Source organism: Dioscorea cayenensis, chromosome 2 (assembly GCF_009730915.1).
Source record: "Dioscorea cayenensis subsp. rotundata cultivar TDr96_F1 chromosome 2, TDr96_F1_v2_PseudoChromosome.rev07_lg8_w22 25.fasta, whole genome shotgun sequence".
Taxonomy (NCBI): domain Eukaryota; kingdom Viridiplantae; phylum Streptophyta; class Magnoliopsida; order Dioscoreales; family Dioscoreaceae; genus Dioscorea; species Dioscorea cayenensis.
Genome location: NC_052472.1, coordinates 18,861,457 through 18,862,042, shown reverse-complemented (window position 1 = coordinate 18,862,042; position 586 = coordinate 18,861,457).

Here is a 586-nt window from a genome sequence, read left to right as displayed (position 1 = left end):
TGTAGTGGATGTCGATTTTCCGTTTACTAAGTGGGTTTCTAATCATATTGACCAACTGAGAAGAGATTTCTCTGTGGAAAGGGCTTGATATTAACCGGCCCAAATGTCGCCTTATCAATGGGCATAGGCTGTGCCTACAGCGGGATCAAGATGGTTGGGGTATAATCATCAACCTGGAGGAATTCAATAGTGCACTTCTTGGGATATGGTGATGGAAAGTCTTGAATGATGAGTCTTGGTGCGGCTCGGCTCCTCTCCTTCACAATTATTTCCATCAGCACCCGAGATGGAACCTTTGGTTAACTAGTAACCGCTGTAGGTCCTTCTTCTGGCAAGGACTCTCCCTCTTCACTAAAAGCTTTTAAAGCTTGTCTTCGTTTCTCTATTAGGAACGGTGACTCTACGCTTTGTTGGCTAGACAACTAGTACAATGGATGTGCACCCAAATACCGCTGGTGGGTGGAATTTTGGTTGACTACTTCTCCGTTCACGACTGTTAGGGATATAATTCTAGATCTCCCTACTGTTGATATGAGGGTTGATACGGTATTGACCGCGGTCAGATCTAGAATCAACTCTGCGAATG